Source organism: Dipodomys spectabilis, unplaced genomic scaffold (genome assembly GCF_019054845.1).
Source record: "Dipodomys spectabilis isolate Male_0828 unplaced genomic scaffold, ASM1905484v1 ptg000096l, whole genome shotgun sequence".
Classification (NCBI taxonomy): domain Eukaryota; kingdom Metazoa; phylum Chordata; class Mammalia; order Rodentia; family Heteromyidae; genus Dipodomys; species Dipodomys spectabilis.
Genome location: NW_024870773.1, coordinates 5,274,118 through 5,296,014, shown reverse-complemented (window position 1 = coordinate 5,296,014; position 21,897 = coordinate 5,274,118).

The window sequence follows — 21,897 nt, the reverse complement described above, 5'->3', positions numbered from 1 at the left end:
ATCCATGAGTGATTTCTAAAAGTGATGACAGAGGGACATGCAAGACAAGAGGCCAACTCTGATGCCACAGATATTTTCTGTATCCTTGCCCCTAAGACCATAGAGCAACATATCCCAAAGTGACCAAGTTAGGAGGGAATTGTATCCCAACATAAGAAGAAAGACCTGACACATACTCAGAGCTGCAGGATGCTTAATGGCCATTGGGTTGACTCTTTTCTGGCTTCACTGGTCCAGTGAATACAATAGTAATGGTCCCTGTCTGTTTATCGCAGTTGCACATATTGTATAGAATGCACTACTTGCAACTAAATATGTATTAGTTACCAGTCAAGCATGAAGTTAATTCTTTTCCTTTATACTTATAGCCTCTGAATTCTAGGCTGCAGTCTCGCCTACTGTAAGGTATTACTGTGTGTTTGCCTGTGCTCCCTCAGGTACTAGAGTTTAGATTGGCAACATGGGCTATGTCCTTGAACTCTATGGATCAAGCATTCTGGTCCAACAACGGAGCCAAACCTCTGTTTCAAATGGGTGCACTTCTGTATTTCATTTTCATCAGGGCATGTGGGACTTACCTTGGCATCACTTAAGCAGACTTTCTATTCCTGAGGATCTCTCTTCTTTTTTAGGATTTTGTTTCCTTCTTGGTTGGATTTGTGACAGGCTTGTGGCTGCAGTTCAAGTTCTGGGTCTTGTCCCTGAATTCTTTTTCTTAAGACTAGTGCTTTGACATTTGAGCCACAGTTCCAATGCCTGCTATTTGTTGGTTCTTTGGAGATCAATGTCTTAATGACTTACCTGCACACATGGACTCTCTTGGAATAGTGATCCTCAGATCTTAGGCTCCTATTCAGCTGTGATGACATAGGTGAGTCATCACCCACTCCTCCTCCAAATCCTCTCATTTAAGATTCAAGACAAGTATGGTTCCTATAGTTTGGGATCCCATGCTATGGGACCTTCTAACAACAAAAGACTGATTTTATTGTTGTAAGCTATGTGAGTCTTTCTCACTTTAAAAATGTTGGCTTCTGATTTTCCAGTCAGTATATTTCTATGTCTTTAGAAGGAATTCTATCTTTTTTTATCCTGGACCTGGGTCTTGAACTCAGGACATGGGCAATGTCCCTGGGTTTATTTTTAATCCATTGTCCTACCACTTGTACCACAGCTCTACTTCTGGTTGTTTGTAGTGCTTAGTTGGGGCTAAGTCTAGGGACTTTCCTGGCCAGCCTTGCTTCACACAGCAATCCCCAAATCTCAGCCTTCTTAGTACGTAGTATTACAGATATGCGCCACCAAACCTTGGCTGTGAAAACATTCTTTTACCTCTCAGTAGACCTGCTTCCACACAAAGTGTTGCACTTTGGCGTACCCTGTGGAAATTTGCTTGTGTTGTCATGTAGATTCTGCATTGTTCAACATAACTGAGTTTGTTTTCCTCCCAAGTAAGTTATTTGATAGCAAATCTGAAATGCAAGCCAAATTTAGGTTTTTCTTTTCTGGACTATTCATGACCCACTTCATGTCCATTCAGACCTCTTTGTAAACTGAGGCATTATGAGCCTACCCAATATTTTCCTACATTCCAAAAGATTTATGATATAAATTCAAGGTAAATATGCTTGCTTATAAGTTGTCAAACTCTATTATGATAACTCTTTGTTCCTTTTCTCATAAGCAAGTTCCACTAGTAACCTTTTCTAATTAGGGATGAATTTTTATAGTTGTTCGTGTGTGTTCATGGAAGATTGTTAGAATATGACTTTGTTTATTCTGTTAAAGTTCATAGTCTGCCTATGGGCCCCTTCATTGATTCTTGGTTCATTATTCAAAGCTCTGAGTTTTCTATTCGTTTATGGAGTAGTAAAATCTTTGTGGACACTCCTGATGGTGACTCTGAGGTCATTCAAAAGTGAGAAAGGTGTTAGGCACTGGCAGCGCATGGTTGTAGGACAAGCTCCTCAGGAGGCTGAGACCTAGGGTTCACCATCTATGTCAGGTTCATAAGTAAATCCCTGAGACTCTAATCTCCTTTTAAGTAGCTAAAAGCCAAGAGTGAAACTGGGGCTTAAGCAGAAGCGCATTCGCCTTGTGTAGAACTGCTAAAGGCCATAGGTTTGGTGCTGAATTCAGGCCCCTATAGGCACAGAAATGTAAAGGAGAGAGTTGTTTTCTTGAAGGAAATAATCTCTGATAGCTGATAACACTGAATTATGTCCCTCAGAGGATGAATCTGATGGATAGTACTCTCAAGAAATATTTTTAAATGTAATTAGTTATTTTTTTGACAATGTCCTTCCACCCATTCTCTATCTCCTTCTCCTCCCACTTTCCTAACTATTCTTAGAACTGCCCACCCAGTATTCCTTCACCTGCACCTTGAATTTGCAGAAAGGCTCAGGCCAGAACTCTTTATCATGGAATGTGACCAACTGCACCAGCATGGATGCTACACAACATGGGTGGGAATGACACTGGAAGAAGATTTTTCTCCTTAGCCTTATAACTAGGAATGGTTGGGAAGGTAGACTCTACCTCGTTTTGTCTCTCAGCCCCTTGTGATATTTGATCGAGTCCACTCCCAAGGTCTGATTCCTTTGCCCAGAAGGAGTGGTTGGACACCAGGGACATTTGTAATCTCTGACATCTTCAGAGTCTGGTGCCTCTAAAAGACACTATGAGTCTTTGCCTCTAGTGGGATCCCAGACAACTGCTGACTCTCTCTAGACGAGTAGAGGGGTGTTATAGCCTTCTGTATTTGTAGTTTAATTGAAGTAGTACACCTTGCTGACAGGGGCATGGTTTTGAGTAAACGAATGGTACTTGGTCAGTCCACATTTTGGCTGGAGTTCACACGGCTCTAATTCAGTTGGCCAGGCCTTAGCTAGGCCATTGGTGTCAGCATAACCTGGAATCCTCGCCTCCTCTTTGTGAAGTTTCTACCACAGTTATATGTATTACTCTCCCATGAATCATTTTTGATAACTCACAGCTATAAGAGTTGTGTACTGAATCATATGTGTGTGTGTTGGGGAAAATAGGTGAGTGGAGGGTGTTGTGGATATTGTGTTCTAGTAGTGGGGATAGAAGCCACGTTTTTTCGCTCAAGGCTAGGGCTTTAATACTTGAGTCACAAGTCTACTTCTGGCTTTTGGCTGGTTAGCGTCACATAAGTGTAACAAGGATTACCCTATCCAACCTGGCAAAGTCACCGATTCTGTTTTGAGCCTCCTATTTACCTGGGATGCTGTAGGTGAGCTCTCAGTGTTTCTCCTACAGGGGTTGAGCTGGTGGTTTTTGAGACATATCGCTATTATCTACAGGAGAATGGTTTACACTTCTCAAAATCCACTAAGCCTACCTTCTAACTGATTTAAGTTTTGTTCTTTGAATATGGACATTATATTTCATTTCCCCCTTCTGTTGTGAGGCTAACGTATGATTCTTCTACAAAACCTAGAGATTTTCTCCTTTCTGGCCTCCATTTTCCTTGATGAATCTTTTCCTTCTATGGGTTAGTCCTGCTGCCCCTTCCTTGTTTTCCCAGAACACACTATTTTCTTTTGCCAGCAAAGCTTTTGATGCCTAACAATACCTAAAAAAGAACACAAGTTTAGTTATCTGAGAAAAGAGATATGTTTTATTAATCATTTATTAATTGTACCATGTTGCATTGTTCCCTTTGAAGAACTATTAAAATATTGAAAACGAGAATTTTAGTGTACTTTAACTATGAAGCTAGGTGAAAATATCAATACATTTGTATATGTTTATGTAGTTTCTATAACTCTTACAATATACAGGGGATTAAAGCAAAATTGGGTAGTGGAAATGGGACTCACAGTCTTAAAGGTATTATATGGCATAGCCATAGTATTGGGCAATCTCCATGTCTATTTGTCTCTGGTGGAAGAATGGGATTTTCCCCACAAAGGTGTTTTTGGCAGCCTTGTCCCGCTCTTGCTGAGCCCGTCTTTTCATGGCTTCGCACTGTGGCCTCAGCTCCTTGCTGATGGGATCTGACTCTACTGGCCCAGGAACATGGGATTTCCTCCATGGAATGGGTTGCAAGCTGAAGTCTTGTAGGACATATTGGTGTGGAGGCTTAGGTATTGAGGTGAGCTTGGTGGCAGTAGTGTTCCACCGAGATGTGAAGGATGAGGTTTCGTACCGTGCAGGCCTACTAGAAAAAACAGACTGGGGACGTTTGTTGATTGCCCCCACAGTGGAATTGCTGATAATAGGCCAAGGTGGTTTGATGGCCGCCATCAGACATGAGTTGTCAGTAGCTGGTTGGGCTGCATTGACTGGAAACGGCTGGGCTGTGTTAGGAAGAGGCCGGGCAGAGTAAGCTCCAGTGGGTCTCCTGGAGGCCAGAGACTGTGGCCTGCGAGAAACAGGTAGAACTCTAGGCTTCTCTGGGGAGAGAAAAGGCAAAGGCACCAACTTGACCTTCCCAGGTGGAGGCAGCAGCTCACTCTGGCTTGGGGAGGGACACTGGTTTTCTGCACTGCTCTTTGTTTTGTTTACTCGAAAATTCTGAGGACTTTTAGAAGGCAGCTTTGATTGAGTTTCTGTTGAAAATCTGGTGTCTTTGGAAGTGTTGGCCTGTCCCAAGGCCCTGGAAGTAGGTAGCCCCGTTTTCTTCCCACTCTTGTCACCCAGTGCATGAAAAACCTGCACTGACTTCATCATGTGCATGGCTAGGTGGCTTCCAGGCTTTCTCAAGTCCTCTTGGGAAGGCTCAGGTTGGTTTCTCTTATGCCTTTCCTTTGTAGTGCTTGTCTTCTGTGTTTGCACTTGGTTCTCTGACCCTTTGGTTGTTCCAAAGCGCTTCCTGTTGGTTTCTCTAAGCTCTTTGTTCTTTTGCTGCCCCTGGGTCTTCGTTTTGCTGATGCTGCTGTGTGGTGGTTTTGACCTTTTCTTGGTAGAAGGCCTGCATAGATTTCCAGTGTCACTGGGTGGGAGAGTGCACACTACTGCTTGTTTCTCCAAGTGCTTCTCTGGGTTCTGGCGCAGGACTTTGGCCTTGGGAGCTTCATCAGCAAGCTCAAGGGCTTCATGCTTGTTCTTTCCTGGTTGCACTGAGGGACCTTTGCTGACAATTGAGTTCATCATTTGCAGGCTCCCTTGGAGGCTTCCCATATTTTGGTTTTGGGTTGTTGTGTCAACTCTCAATTGTATAAGATCTATCAATGAATTAAAAATTAAAGTGAATTGACACTAACATTCAATGTTAGATTAAAGTGAATCCAAATAGTATGATTACCCTCCCCCAGCATAGAAATTTCAGCAAGAGCAATGTTCCATTTAATTCCCTTTTCAAAGATGTCTAGTTCTTCAAGGCTCAGGCTGATCTTTTCTAAAATGACCAAATCACAAGCCTGTATTCCTTGGTCCAACTGACTCATGCATGCCAATCATTGGGGAATGTGGTAGATTGTTCAAGGAAATTATGAAAACCCTGCCATGCTACAGAAATCTGAGAGACATCCAAAGGCTTTGAACTGTTGGTTTGAAATTCTCGTAAACATTTACCTCCCTTTTGTTTCTGGTTTAGAGCTGGAATCAAGTCCTAGAAAATGGAACTGATTTTGGATTGGAATTATGATCGAAATGTACCAAAGCTAGGTGGATTGTTGCTTTCCTTGGATTTAGCACTTACCTTCCTGCAGGCCTTGGCCTAGTCTGGAATGTGTGGCTGACACAATGTGAGGAAAGGAGGCCTCCATGCTAAGGCCGCATCCATCTCCTGGAGAGTCTCCATGAATCCCAAGAAATGAAGGAAAAGGTTAGTCCCCTGCAAGTGAGATGTCCCACCTTCTCACCAACCAATGAAGCAGGTCTGTGCCAACACTATGCGTGTGCTCCTGTGGGCCCACCTTTGGACCATGGACAAGACCTTGTGTTTCAGTTGGGTTCTGAATGCTCTAGTTATCAATGGTGACAATGTGATGACATTGTTTCTTTCCATGTTTTACTTTAGACATTCATTATAAGGAATATAAAAGTAAAAGTGATTGAAAGAACATGAAACATGTCAGCCTTGCAGTGTGAGTCAATGTTTGAGCATCTTTTTGCTATTCTCTTGGCTCTGGGTTCAAACCCACTCATTCCCCTAGGAGGTAAGCAAAACAGTAGTGGAAAGCCAGGCTTTCTCTTAGTGGGTAGTCAATTCTTGTCCCAACCTGTAAGTAATACCTGATTTACATTGAAACATTGAACAGCAAGGAATGTTTTCTGTATTCTCTTTTTGAATTTTTCATTGTGTACATGTGTGTGTTTGTGCGAGTGTGGGGGTGTGTTTGTGTGTAAGTATACATAACTGTACATGAACTTAGAATTTTAGGATTTCTTAGAGAATCTTACACTTTCTTGACCCTTTTCCTCTAGTTTTAGTGTTTTCGTGCTCTTATGCTCTTGGACCAATCCTGTATTTTTAGATTTTGGCTGGTTAAGAGATAACAAGAATCGCAAGGACATGTGTGTCAGGGTTAGCTTTGATTATCAATGCTCAGATCTCAGCCTCCTGAGTATCCAGTTTTCGGGCTAATTATTAGCCACTTGCTCCCAACAAGTAAAAACTTTACGTGCTCAGAAAGGATATATCCTCAGCCTTGGTGCTTTTAACCGCATCTATGTGTAACAAAACTATAACTGCTACTCCCGCAAATTTATTGAGATATTTTCCAAAATACCCATATTAATAGATCAATGAACTGGGTTGGTTCCCTTTCAGTGTTTTTTCAAGGGATAACAGCATAGCCTCCGTGTATTTACCTGTGTTCTTCTCCTAAATGCAGTTCAAATGGCCATGGTCTTTCCATATTCCTTCATTTAATGATTAATTGCTCAATTTTGTTTTGGTATTGAGCTGTGCGTCCAGGACACTGTGTTTCTAGGTCAATGCTGTACCCCTTGAGCCATGTGTTTATGCCTCACTGCCTCAAGTGGAGGGTACAGCTTGAGAGAATATAGTGAATGTAGTGGTTGTGGCTCTGGGGTCCAATCAACCTGTGTGTGTAATTATCCTTGCTCAAATACAGAATAAGTGTGGCCAGTTTTACTCATCTTGGCTCTCTTTACTCACCTGGAATATTTGTGTCTTGGGTGGGTTCAGCAGTCTCTGAGTAGTACATTTCCAAGGTGCAGACCGGTGGTAAATCATTGATGGGATGTATAACCTCAAGGTCCTTCCCTATGTCTGATTGAGGGGTAGATTCCCTACACCCCATTTCAGACACAGACTCATGAGGCTGCAGGCAGGGACCAAGTTGTCCAGAGTACAGAGGCCCCAGTGTGTGTGGGTGACAGCAACAGCCCTGGCTTCCTTCCCAGTAGGGACGGGATGGGATATCCTCTTCAGTTCCCATGGGAGAAACCAGGGTTCCCTGAAGCAGGCTGGGAGACAGTGATGGATAAGGAGGGACTATGGCTCTGGCATGTGCACATGTTGTGTACTGGCTGGTTAAAGTTGATGAAGAGATCACTGTGCTGTGCTGAGTGAGAGTCACAGTGCTGTGGCTTAGCATGTCCCATTCCCAAATCCTGGAAGAGGAGGCAGCTGAGTTGGAGATGTGGCTGTGTGCAGCCTGCCCTGCCCACATGGTTGTGGTAGAATATTGGCACAAATAGGCACTCCCCATGAGTGGGTGGAAAGAGGTGGCCGAGGGTGATGCCAATGGCCAGGCTGAAGGGAAGACTGGAGTCTGGAGGCTGGAGATGTTGTAGGCACTTGCTGTTAGATATGTGGCATCACTCCCCATAGGAAGAAAGAACTGCCCCGAGTTTGCAGCTCCAAGGATATATGGATTGCAGAAATTATCTGGAAAAAGCAAGAGTGTGACTTCAAAACTCATGAGATGGACTGATTCTCATTGTATTTGGCAACAGGGCTATCTGAAGTTTGCTATGATCAGTAACTCTCTCATCCCAATCACCACTGACATGTCACTATTCACGTTAGCATGGTGAGGAGTGGTAGGATTCTTTTGGTGTTCTTCTGGAGAACTTTCACAAGCCATGCTGGGTACCCCAAGACACCCAGTGGTCTAGTTAGATATTGCTGCCTGGGCTAAATCAGGCATGTCTTTCCCGTTCTGTCTTCGCCTCAGTCAGCAGTTGGAGTAATTGCTGATTGCCCTAAGAGGAATGTGTTTTACTAGGATACCCCTAAGGAAGCTGTAATCTCATTTTAGGAGTAAAGAAATGGAGAGGTGAGAGGTCAACCTGATCCTTGAGCCTGACTCCTACACCAGGATTCTGTGTTCTGAGCAAAGAATGGAACTTCTTAGAAATACCAAGTTGCATAGAGGGCACTTGATGTTACAAATAAAATAAAGCATGAGACCTAGGTTTCTTTGAGCCTGGCTTACTTCATTTACAACTGTCTTTTGTATTAAAAATTATACAATTTAGCCCTTTTGTTCTGAAACTTCTATTTACTGTATACACTGAAAGGACAAAAGTCCCACGAATGAATATTTAAAGACTGTCTTATGTCAAATATCTCATTTATGTCATTGGTTTTAGTATTCTTGTCCTGTATTGATTGTTTTTCAGAGGTTTTATTTTGTCTGTGCTTTTTGTTGTAATTTCATGGAATCCAACACTATTGATTCATAGTGTAAGTGTTTGTTCATAAATATGATCGATACAAAATATATTTATATATAATTTTGCATAGGTACATGTACAGTTATTTATAGTAGTTACAAGATAGATAGATAGATAGATAGATAGATAGATTGATAGATAGATCTACATAGTGTCATAACAAATTTTGGCTCACATCCACATTTGAATTTACAACTCTCTTTGGGAGACATGGTCAAATGTTCATAAGAGTGCCATGGACTTGGTTGCTGGTCTGGCTTTGGGCTTTTATCCTGGTCTCTTAGTCCCCTGTGTAGGTAGCAATATTAGCCTTTCTCATTGTGATCTGAAAAACACTCATTTGCTGGAGTGTTTTAACCAGGTTTAAAGTGATATTCTAGTTCTGATGTTTAGATAGTGTTTGTGTTTGTTTTTTGTTTATTTTATTAAGAAAATACCGTACAGGGGTTACAATTACTTGGGCAAGGTAATGAGTGCATTTCTTATGCTGTTTTCTATCCCTTGAGCCATACCTACACTTAGAATGACATGAGACTGTTATTTGTATTTTCATATTTATATTATCTTTAAGTAGTTGTACAAAGGACTTGCCATTCAGCAAAGCTATATTTGCAAAGTGATGAATGAACTTTGCCACTTTCCTATCTTGCTACTAACTTTAAAAGAAAAAAAAAAGTAAAAAACAGACAAAAAATAAAGGTTGATTTTATTGAAAAAAAAACAACAACAACCCATCACTAAGTCTTTGAGCACAGGCATTGTTGGAGGTGGTGCTGCACTCACAGGGTAAGGAACACATTTTGTGTCCAGCCCACCTCTGTCAGGATTGTGTGTGCTTTCCAGGCCCTGGTTACTACTTCTCCTGTGACTTCTCTTCTTACTACTCAGTACGTCTCTTTGGGCTGTATTCAAGTGGGTGAGTTTCTGATCATTTGTATGAGTAAGAGCAAGACTGTATGGAAGAAACCTTTTCTGCTCAATAGTATGGCAATAAGATTTGAGCACAGGAAGCATTTACCAGATGTTGGCTACAGGATAGGAGTCCATGATTGATTATTAAAAGTGCTGACATTGGAACATGCAAGACAGGAGGCCAACTCTGATGCCCCACATATTTCTTTTAGCCTTCTTCACCCAAAGACCCTAGAGCAACATATCCCAAAGTGACCAAATTAAGAGGGTAGAGTGTTCCAACCTACGAAAAAGATCTGACTCATACCTAGAGCTGTAGGATGCTTAAGGGCCTTTGGGTTGATTCTTTTCTGGGCTTTACTGGTCCCCATGGATAAAATAGTAATGTTCCTTGTCTGTCTATCACAGTTTCACATATTGTATCTGAATGCACTACTTGCAACTAGATGTACTATGGTTACAAGTCAAGCATGAATTAATTCTTGTTCTTTATACTTACAGCCTCTGAATTCAGGCTGCAATCTCACCTATTGTGAGGTGTTTCAGTGTGTTTGCATGTGCTCCCTCAGGTGCTAGTGTTTGGATTGGGAACCTTGAACTCTATGGATGGAGCCTACTGCTCCACTTGTGGAGCTACACCTCTATTTCACAGGGATGCACTTCTGTATTTCATTTCCTCAGGTCACCTGGGACTTGCCTTGGCATAACTTAAGGAGACTTTCTATTCTGGAGGGCCTCTCTTCTTCTTTTAGGATTTTGTTTGCTTGTGGGTTTGATTTGTGACAGTCTTGCAGCTTCAATTCAAGTTCTGGGTCTTATCCCTGAACTGTTTTGCTTAACACTATTGCTTTTGGGCTGGGAAGGTGGATCAGTTGTAGAGCGCTTGCCTTGCATGCATGAGGCCCAGGATTTGATTCCTCCGCACCACATAAGCAGAAGGAAACAAAAAACGTCACTGGCATTGTGGCGCAATTAGTAGAGCGCTAACCTTGAGGTGAATAACTGAGGGACAGCACCCAGGCGCAGAGTTCAGGCCCGCAAATGGACCACCCTCCAAAAGAAAAACACTAGTGCTTTGACATTTGAGCCACAGTTCCACTGCTTGCTATTTATTGGTTCTTTGGAGATCAGTGTCTCAAGGACTTACCTGCACACACAGAATCTCAGGGAATAGTGATCCTCAGATCTTAGGCTTTGTGATCACATGGTTGATTCATCACCACCCTCCCCCATAGCCACTCTAACAAGTTTCAAGACAAGGAATCCTTAATTCCTTTAATCCCTATATGGTTTGGGACCTTCTACCAAGAAAGGACTGATTTTATTGGTGTAAGCTATGTGAATGTTTCTCACTTTAAAAATGCTGGCTTCTTGATTTTCCATTCAGTATATCAGTATGCACTTTTGAAGGAATTCTGTCATTTTTTTTATAGTCGTCCTGGGTCTTGAACTCAGGACATGGGAAATATCCCTGAGCTATATTTCTTAGCTTGTGCTCTATCACTTGTGCCACAGTTTTAATTCTGGCTACTTTCAGTGCTTGATTAGGACTAAGTCTAGGGACTTTCCTGGCCAGGCTTGCTTCACACAGCAATCCTCAACCCTCAACCCTCTGAGTGCATAGCATTATAGGTATGTGCCACCAATGCCTCCTGTGCAAACATTCTTTTAACCCTCAGTAGACCTGTTCCCATAAAAAGTCCTGCACTTTGCCACATCCTGTAGAAATTTGCTTCTGTTATCACATAGATTCTCTAGTGTTAAACATAACTGAGTTTGTTCTCATCCCAAGTTAGTGATTTGATAGCAAATTTGAAATCCAAGACAAATTCAGGTTTTTGTTTTCTGGATTACTCATGACCCTCTTCATATGTATTCTTTGTACACTGTGGCACTATGTGTTCATCCAATATTTTCCCACATTCCAATTGATTTCTGATATAAATTCAAGCTAAATATTCTTGATTATAAGTTGTCATACTCTGTTATGATAACTCTATCAGTTACTTTTTTCATTAGCAACTTACAAATATTATCCTTTCTCAATTAGGGATGAATTTTCATAGTTGTTCATGTGTGTTCATGGAAGATTGTTTGGAATATGACTTTGCTGATGCTGTTAAAGTTGATGGTCTGTCTATGGGTCTATGGGCCTCTTCAATGATTACTTTGTTGATTATTCAAAGCTCTGAATTTTGTATTAGTTTATTCAGGGTAAAAATCTTTGTGCACACTCCTGATGGTGAGTCTGTGTTCATTCAGAAGTGAGAAAGTTGATAGGCACTGGCAGCCCATGTTTGTAGGACAAGCTCCTCAGGAGGCTGAGTCCTAGGGATCACCATCTATGTCAGGTTCATAGAGAAATCCCTGAGACTCTTATCTCCAATTAAGTAGCTAAAGGGATGGTGTGAAACTGTGGCTTAAGCGGAAGAGCATTGGCTTTGTGTAGAACTGCTAAAGGCCAGAGCCTTGGTGCTGAGTTCAGGCCCCTACAAGCACACCAATGTAAAGAAGAGAGGTGTTTTCTTGAAAGAAATAATCTCTGATTGCTGATCCCACTGAATTGTATCCTTCAAAGAATGAATTTGACCAATAGTATCTCAAGAAATATTTTTTAATGTAATTTGTTATCTTTTGGAGTAACTGGTGATTGTCCTAGCAGGGAGGTGTTTTACTAAGATATGCGTCATTTTAGGATTGAGGAAATGGAGATGTATGAGGTCAACCTGATTCTTGAGGCTGACTCCCATGCCAAGGTTCTGTGTTCTGAACCAAGACCAGAACTCGGTAAAAATACCAATTTGCATAGAGGGCAGTTGATGTTGTTCATGAGGAAGCAGAGAACTTTGGCTCCGCCTGCCTAAAGCTTTCGCTATATGTGGACTGAGATTTGAGTATCTTTCCACATGGAAAGATCCATGAGACACTTATCTCCAATTAGTGGGAGCCCAATGATATCACTACCTCTGAGACCACTTGGAGCAATGTAGCATTGAAACAAAAACTAATAAAAGCAGGAAAATATAAAACAAGGCAAAATGATCAATTCACATGAACTTAATAAATATAATTCTTTAGTTGACCAATTCATATTTCTCTTTATCTTACTAACCAAGTAACAAATAGTAATTTTTTAGATATTTTAATTAATTCATCCATAAACAGAAACTACAACTAAACTGAAAAACTTGTGAAAATTCACATCATTTTCCTCATGTTCTAGCCTACCTTGTATTCCTGTTTAGCTTGAGCAAAAGAGTACCCCAAAAGTATGTACAATAACTAGCTTTAGAGTCCAATTAAATCTACTTTATTTTAATCATTATTCTTATGATCAGTTTTTGCGCCATGAGGAAAGCTTCTGTGTATTCTGGGTGAACTATGATACTGAAGTGTAACGCAAACCCTAAACAACAATTTTAAATTTAGAAAACCCAAACTGATATTAAACTTGATTTAGATAAATGTCGTATTTAAAAAATGTCAATAATTTTAGCTTTTAAAATTAAACTCATCTACATTGTTTTTATCTAAAATCCATGACTTTTATTAAGCATGCATTTTCTGAAAATTATTATACAGTTAAAATATTGCATAAGGATAAACAAAATTGTGACTGGCTCCAGTGACTTGCCTGTATTCCTAGCCACAAGTAGACTGAGATCTGAGGATCACAGTCCAAAGACATCTGGCTCTGTTAACCTGTGAGTTATATTTCCAGGTCACCACTGCAAAGCCAGGTGTGAGGTTGTGACAAAAGAATCAGAACCCAAGCCTTAACCACAAAAGGTCATGGAAGCATCCAGGCCACAAGTTGGAGCCACATGAAAGGCATTTAAAATGTAAACAGGGCTGATATTTGCATTAACCTTATTTGGTTCTCACACTGTCCAAGTCACCCACCATTTTGCACAGTTCTGTTGAATTGCTTTACAAGATGATTACTACTAAAGGGGTATTTGACCCCCTTCAGGTCTGACTTGAGATTTGAACTTGCAATGACTCTCTGAGAGTGAGTTCCTCTAAAAAAGACTTTTGTATGAAAGATGGTTAAATTTGAGCAAAAGAGCATAAACATGAATAGTAAGGGAAGTACATGAAAAACAAAAGCAGGGCTTAGTTCTGGTGGCTCATACCTGCAATCCTAGCTACTGAGGAGGCTGAGACATGAGGGTTATGGTTCAAAGCCAGCACGGACAAAAATGTCTGTGAGACTCATCTCTTTTGAAGCACCAGAAAACAGAAGTGACCCTGTGTTTCCAAGTGGTAGAACTCTATCTAGCCTTGAGCAAAAGCGCTCAGGCACAGTACCCATATCTTGAGTTCAAGGCTCAGGCTGGACAGAATAAACATATCCAAACCAAAGTAAAACAAAGTATCAAACTAGGTAAAATGGCATGGTAGACATCAAATCAATACATTTAAACACGTCCTGTCATTATATATCTTCAAATATCTCGCAATATTTTAGACCATGTTATAGATTACTATCATCACAATAGTCTTAAAACTATAACCATTACAAACCAATTATACCAATTTTAGAATTACTATTACTGTTATCATTATTATCATCAACATGAATATCTGTATTGAAGAGATAACTAACGCTTTGTATATATTATGCCTGAGCTGTGACAGAGAGGTATATTCCCACACCCGAACAGTTCTTTTACATGTAGAAAACTCAACTTCCAAAGATAATTTAGATAACTATAAAAGTAGAGATATGGACATTGAATTTAGCTTTTTACACTTAAGTGTTTGTTTCTGACTCTTAGTAACGATGTGTTGTATTAGTCGAGAAATTATTATAAAGATAAAATGCAGCTGTTAGTTGAAAGCTATTTCTAAAGAAACAGACTACTTGGTGAAAGAAAATGATGTGGGACTATTCAGTATCAGAGCTGTGATCCTAGGCATTCAGGAGGCTAAGATCTCTAGATTGCAATGCAAAGCCAACTAGGCTATGCGAGTCTCAGAAAAATTGATCTCCAATTACCTACTGAGAATCTGGAGGTAGAGTTGTGGAACAAGTAATAGAATGCTAGCCTTGAACTGAAAAGTTCAGGGACAGCAACTAGACCCCTACCTCCAAGACCCAAGACTGGCAAAACAGATAATATATGAAGTTTAAAAATTAGAATAAAATAGAACAGGGAGAGTGCTGTTTTCCAGCCCCCTGTATACATCTTAGCATGTGTGTGCTTTATATGCATACATATATATTTATGTATAAAAGGTTCTTATTCAGGGGGCTGGGAAGGTGGCTCAGTGGAAGAGCACCTGCTTTCCATGCCTGAGGCCCTGGGTTCGATTCCTCAGCACCACATAAGCAAAAAGAAAAAAGCCGGAAGTGGTGCTGTGGCTCAAGTGGTAGAGCGCTAGCCTTGAGCTGAAGAGCTGAGGGACAGCTCCCAGGCCCAGAGTTCAGGCCCCATAACCGGACCCCCCCCCCAAAAAAAAACGTTCTTATTCAGAACTCTTAAGGCAAGGCTCAGTAGCTGTAATCCTAACTACTTTTGAAAAAGAGAGCATCCTAGGCCATTCTCAGTTAGATGTGAGATCTCCCATGAATGAAATGAACAGCATGTAGTCTATCATCCTTGAGGTCCCAGATAAAAGGGGAACATTGATAGGTGGATCAAGTTTCAAGGTTGTCTGAGCTATAATTCCCCAACAAACCTGGTAAAATAACTGACAGAGAAAAGGCTATGGACTTGGCTTCAACTTTTGCCATGCTCTGATACACAGGTATGAACTGGGCTATGAACAAAGGAACTGTCAGCATCATCTGTAACTGAAAATGTCCACAACAAAGCCAACATACAGAACAACACCAATCCCCTTGTCTGAAACTGCTCTTAATAATGCTCTTTTCTACCGTTAGTTTTCTCTCTAGTCAATTAATATATGCTTTGGCTCAAACTAACTTCATTTCGCTTGCTCTAAGTAGAGTTCATTCTATGCATTCTGTGTATTGATTTAAAAATCTTTGGTTCTCTGTAACATTCCATTCCAAACCATCACTTTCTTTAAGAAATGTCTCCATGCTGTTCATCCCATGGGTTCTTTGCTCATGTATCCTTATCTGTTGCTTTTCTGTTGCCCTTCCCTTCCTGTTCTAGTATATCTGCCTGTCTTCCCTCCTTACTCCTAATCTTTCCTTTTCCGTTGATTTACAGATAAATCACAATCAAAAATTACAGAGATTTCAAAAGTCTTATTTTTGGAACAGAACTATGTGTAGAATCCTTATGTGGACATATTAGTGGAAAGACACCGTTTCAGGTGAAGTATATCTTCTCTCCAACGTAGGTTTCTTTCTGAATTAATTTGGTTAAAATGACACTAGTAAGAAACCCCTGGTCTCTCTGTCTTTATCCAAAATCCTTTCAAGACTCAGTATTAGAAATATGGAAGGACCTGAATTTGGGCACTTCTTTTTCTCATGTGGCCTGTGAAGCAATCGATTTTGTGAGAGACTGAACCTACTGGATACATCACCTACATAGTAAACATCACAGCCAAAAGTGAAGGTAGTTGTCCAAAATTTACATCTATACTTCCCTTGGTTATCTGAAGCTGTTTGGTTTCTTCTACTAAATTAAGTGGACAGGAATATCTGTTGAGAAACCTTGAGGAGTTTTCCTTCCTACCTGACATTGTGGGAGAAGAGATCGCATCAAATGGAGATAGAGCGGATAAGTAGGTATCAGAAGTGGAAGTGTGGTTAACTGAAGTTGAGAGCAAATTTCCAGTAGGAAGCTCACTGGATGCTGCTCGCTGTCCACTGGTCACTTGCGATGATCCAAGTTTGTTTACAGACAACTCCATGGAAACTCCAAGATTCTACTAAGTGGTGATAGGCTAGGTGGGAGAATGATGTCATCTGTTCGAGCAGTTTAAGGGCATGAAGTAGCCAACTGCAAGATTGGATTGTGAACCAGAAAATGGGATTGGGTAAGACCTCTAACAGCTCCTGAGTGGTTGAGATCTTGGGAATTGAGGTCTGAAAGTTAGATTTGGCATCTTCTTTCCCATCAGTTCATAGGTTGTGGACCACATTTCATTGTTTCTTTCATGTTTGTGAATAAAATTTGTATACACTTTTCAATATATTGTACATCCTCATGGGGACTATTACCATTAGATTTTCCATATGCAGTTCATATGGTTGAGGAAGAAGGACAGGGACTTTGAGATTGTAAATAGTTGTGGTAATTTTACTCAATCACTGACCTTTGATGAACTTTCAAACTCCAAAGGAAGAATTAAAAAGCTCTTATTGTTTGGGTGAAGAGTAGAGTGCATTTCACTGAGGACACCTTGTAGTGAATGTTGTGAGCACTTCCTGTGGCGATTTTTCTACTTGAGATGTCTGAGCAAGGCTTGATGGTTCCAGTTGGTACTTGGACCTCTCTTCTCATGTTTTTTCTCTCCCACTTTTTGGTAATTTTCTCAGACACACATGGGGTTTGCATTATTTCTTATTATTTTGAGTTTTGCTTGTCCTATGCCTTGAACTCAGGACCTGGGCACTGTTCTAGGACTTAGTTTTTGCTCAGGGATTGAGCTTTCATACTTTAATAACGGTTTCAATTTCTTCTGTTTGGTTGTTAATTGTAGTTAAGTGTGTCACGTGGAAAGGAGTGATATTGGTGTTAGTGGGACATTTGTTGCAACTAATAAGAATAATGAAAGTTAAAAAAGTCTCCCAGACTTTCCTGCCTTGCCTGACTTGCCACTAATATCTTTAGATAAGAATCTCTAGCATGTTGGTGATTATTGGTGTCAGTTCTATGTTTCCTGGTATTATTGCATTGTTAGATTTATGGCTGTCAACTGCTTCAAGCAGCACCTTTTGCAGCACTCTCAGGCTTTGAAAAATGGTCTCTGCTCATTAGAATAAACAACTGAGAGGACGAAGGTCCAGGTGCCCTCAGAACTTTCTTCTTCCTGTTTTTGGACACATTTCTTTGCCCACCATTTCTACCTGTGATTCTGGAGCTTGCAAACACCCACCCTCTGCGACTTTGACATGTCAGAAATCTAATGGACAATTTGTTTCTTCTTCTAAATATGAAATCAGTGTGGCATTTATCGAAGCCTTCTTCCTCTTGTTAACACCCACTATGGAATCTGGGGCCTCTTACATTCTTCCGGGCCCAGATAGAAAGTCAGGAAAAACGGAGAGTAAAATAGAGACACTACTCACTGGAGGAACACAGGGAGAGTGAGGGGGTAGGAGAGAAGAGATTTCTGTGGAGGTTAATTTTGGGGTTTTTCAAATTTTCTTTTCAAAACAACTTCTTTTTTTCTTTTGTCAACCTTTTGTAATTATATATTTAAAAAAATATTGTTCAGTGGGGTTACAGTTACAAGAGTAAATAATGAGTACATTTCCTATCGAGCATTGTTACCTCCTCCTTTTTTTATCCTCTACCATCCCTCCTCTTTCCACCTCCCCAACTCTAGGCTCTCTCCCAAGGTGTAAATTTCATTTTCAACATATACTCTTGTACATCTCATTGTTACAATGGGTAAGCCTGTATGCTTATTTCAGCATTTTGTTTTTTCCCTTCCCTTGCCCAAATTATAAAAATAAATATATAAGGGGTAAGGCACTGACATCAAACACAGTGAAAATATGAGTTATACAGTGAGGGAAGCACATAAAAAAGTAGCACAAAAAAATCACATAGTACAATTTAATTAAGCTAAAAATAATAGTAAGAAAGGAAAAAAGTCCAAAAATGAATATTTATGCCATTGGATATTATACTTGTCTTCTATGGATTGTTTTTCGGAGGTTCTATTTTGTCTATGCATTTCGTTTTATTTTTGTGGAATCCAACATTATTCATTCATAGTGTGTGAAAGTGTGTGTTTATATCCATTTTTAGATACATGATGAATATATATATATATATATCTGGGTTTGCATTTTTATATATGCAATTATAAATGGATAGTTGTTCATATATATATTATATATATATATATATATGTATATTGATGTAGAGCTTTATGCCGTGATCCCACAACTTTTGGATCCTAACTATATTCTAATTTACAACGCTCTTTGGGAGACATGGTCTATTGTTTATCAGAGTGCCATGGACTTAGTTGCTGGTCTGGCATTGCACTTTTATCCTGGAACCTTAATTCCTTGTGTAGCTAGCCATATTGGCTGTTCTCATTCCCATCTGTAAAACTCTGATTTTGGTGGCATGTTTTAACTGGGGTTGAACTGACTTCCTAGTACTGATGCTTAGATTTTGTGTGTTTTCTTTTCAAAAAGCTGTTTTCTATCACTTGAGCCATAGCGGCACTTCCAATGACATGTAATTGTTAGTTTGTATTTTCATATTTACATTGTCTTTAAGAAGTTGTACAAAGGACTTCCCATTCATCAAAGTAATATTTGAAGAACAGTGAACAAACTTTGCCACTTTCATATCTTGCCACTAATTTTAATAGAAAAAAAAAACATTTAGAAAACAGACAAAAAGAAACAATGGTTGATTTTTTGAAGAGGAACAAAAGCCATCACTAAGTCTTTTTGTACAGGCACTGTTTGAGGAGGTGGTGTACACACAAGGGTAAGGAAGACATTTTGTGTCCAGCCCACCTCTGTCAGGATTGTGTGTGATTTCCATCCCCTGGTAACTACTTCTTCTGTGATTTCTCTTCTTACTATTCAAGAGTGTGGCCAGTGATAAAGTGAGTGAGTTTGTGATCAATTGTATGAGTAAGAGGAAGGTTGTATGGAAGAAATATTTTCTGCTTGATAGTATGGCAGCAAGAGCTGAACACAGGAAGCATTTACCAGATGTTGGCTACAGCATAGGAATCCATGAGTGATTCGTAAAAGTGATGACAGAGGGACATGCAAGACAGGAGGCCAACTCTGATACCCCAGATATTTTCTTTAGCCTTGACCCCAAGACAATAGAGCATTATATCCCAAAGTGACCAAGTTAGGAGGGTACAGTGTCTCAACAAAAAAGAAAGACCTGACACAAGTCAGAGCTGCAGGATGTTTAATGGCCATTGAATCGACTCTTTTCCTGGCTTTATTGGTCCCAATGGATAAAATAGTAATGGTCCCTGTCTGTCTATCACAGGTGCACCTATTGTATCTGAATGCACTACTTGGAACTAGATGTATGGTTACCAGTCAAGCACCAAGTTACTTCTTTTTCTTTATACTTACAAGCTCTGAATTCTAGGCTGCAGTCTCATCTATTGTGAGGTGTTTCAATGTGTTTGCATGTGCTCCCTCAGATTATAGGGTATGCATTGGAAACATGGGCTATGTCCTTGTGCTCTATTTATAGAGCCTACTGCTCTACTTATGAAGCCACACCTCTATTTCACAGGGATGCACTTCTGTATTTCATTTTCATCAGAGCACCTGGAACTTGCCTGGGCATAACTTAAGCAGACTCTCTATTCCTGATGTCCTCCTTCTTCTTTTAGGATTTTGTTTGCTTTTTAGTTTGATTTGTGACAGGCTTGTGGCTTCAATACAAGTTCTGGATCTCATACTGTCTTTCTAGGTAGTGGTTTACCCCTTGAACCATGTCTTTAGCCCTCACTGCCTCAAATGGAGTGTACAGTTTGAGAGAATGTAGTGAAAGTAGTGGTTGTGGCTCAGGTATCCAATCAACCTGTGTGTGTAATTATCCTTGCTCAGCTACAGAATCGGTTTTGCCAAGTTTACTCTTCTTGTCTCTCTTTACTCCCCTGGAACATTTGTGCCTTGAACAGGTTCAGTAGCCTCTGAGTAATACATTCCCAAGGTGCAGACTAGTGGTAAACCACTGATGGGATGAAACCCTCGAGGTCCATCCCTGTGTCTGATTGAGAGATACAGGGCCTACTCCCGATGTTGGACACAGAGCCATGAGGCTGCAGGCAGGGACCAAGTTGTCCAGAGAACAGGGGCCCCAGTGTGTGTGGGTGACAGCAACAGCCCTGGCTTCCTTCCGAGTAGGAAGGGAGCAGGCTATCCTCTTCAGGTCCATAGGAGGAGCCCAGGTTCCCTGAACCAGGCTGGGAGACAGTGATGGATAAGGAGAGACTATGGCTCTGGCATGTGCACATGTCGTGTACTGGCCGGTCAAAGTGGAAGAAGAGATCACTGTGCTCTGGTGAATGAGAGTCAAAGTGCTGTGGCCTAGCATGTCCCATTCCCAAATCCTGGAATAGGAGGCAGCTGAGTTGGAGATGTGGCTGAGTGCAGCCTACCCTGCCCACGTGGTTGTGGTAGAATATTGGCACAGGTAGGCAATCCCCATGAGTGGGTGGAAAGAGGTCACTGAGCGTGATGGCAGTAGCCACGCTGAAGTGAAGGCTAGATCCTGGAGTTTGGAGATGTTGTAGGCACTTCTTGTTATGTAAGTGGCATTGCTCTCCACAGGAAGAAAGAGCTGCCCCGAGTTTGCAGCTCCAAGGATATATGGATTGCAGAAATCATCTGGAACAAGCAAGAGTGTGATTTCAAAACTCATGAGATGGATGGATTCTCATTGTATTTGAGGAACAGGTTTATTTGAAGTTTCCTGTGTTCAGGAACCCTCTCATCCCAACCATCACGTCATGTCAACATTCATGTTAGCATGGTGAGAAGTGGTTGGAGTAATTTGGTGTTCTTCTGAAGAACTTTCTTTCCCAAGCCTTGCTGAGAGCCTCAAGACACCAAGAGTTCTAGTTAGGTACTGCTGCCTGGGCTAAAGCAGGCATGTCATTCTTGTTCTTTCTTCCCCTGAGTCAGCAGTTGGAGCAATTGGTAAATGAGCTAGCAGGGATGTGTTTTGCTAGGATATCCCTAGGGAAGCTGTAACCTCATTTTAGGAGTGAAGAAATGGAGAGGTGAAAGGTTAACCTGATCCTTGTGCCTGACTCCTATGCCAGGATTCTGCGTTCTGAGCAAGGACCAGAACTTGGTAGAAATACCAATTTGCATAGAGGTCAGTTGATGTTGTTCATGAGAAAGCAGAGAGTGTTGGATCCGTTTGCCTAAACCTTTAGCTATATGTGGACTACGATGTAAGAATCTTGCCAGATAGAAAGATCCATGAAACACTTATCTCCAATTAAGCATGAAAACGCCAGTCGTCGAGCTGTGGTAAAAGAGGTAGAATGTTATCCATGAATGAAATACTTAGGAATATATGGCTTTACCTCAGGAATTCTGTCCTGACTTCAAGATACTGGCCTGGCATTCATAGAGACACACATAGGAAAAAAGGAACCTGTGTGGTTTCATTGGTATTGTTGTGCTCTCTCTAATCTTGTTCAATTCACATGCCGTATCAACAGCTCACTTGCGTATGGTTACATGCATTCAGAAAC